The sequence below is a fragment of the Notothenia coriiceps genome, unplaced genomic scaffold (assembly GCF_000735185.1).
Source record: "Notothenia coriiceps isolate Sejong01 unplaced genomic scaffold, NC01 NC01_scaffold00000339, whole genome shotgun sequence".
Taxonomy (NCBI): domain Eukaryota; kingdom Metazoa; phylum Chordata; class Actinopteri; order Perciformes; family Nototheniidae; genus Notothenia; species Notothenia coriiceps.
The window spans coordinates 23,478,713-23,479,023 of record NW_011333040.1 but is presented as its reverse complement, the minus strand read 5'-3'; positions in this window follow the sequence as shown (position 1 = coordinate 23,479,023).

Below are 311 nucleotides of genomic sequence, written 5' to 3'. Positions count from 1 at the left end.
AGAACAGCACCATCTACAGGCCTGGCATATGTACTACAGCGTCTCCAGCGCTTTCGAACGGCAATGTCCGTGGCTGTCTCCTCCTGATTGGTGGAGTTGGCACAATAGCCGTAGCGCCACTTCTGTGACGTCATAGAAGTGTTCAAATCTGGATCAGTCTGTATCAGATCTGTTGCAGCTCCTTTTTAAAGAGCAACTTCCTGGTTAAAGACACCTGTGAATAAATGTGTAGGAAAATGATGAATACACTAGATTTTCAAAAAGATATACAGAAATATACACTACAGTGACATCTGGCTGCCAAGGCACAC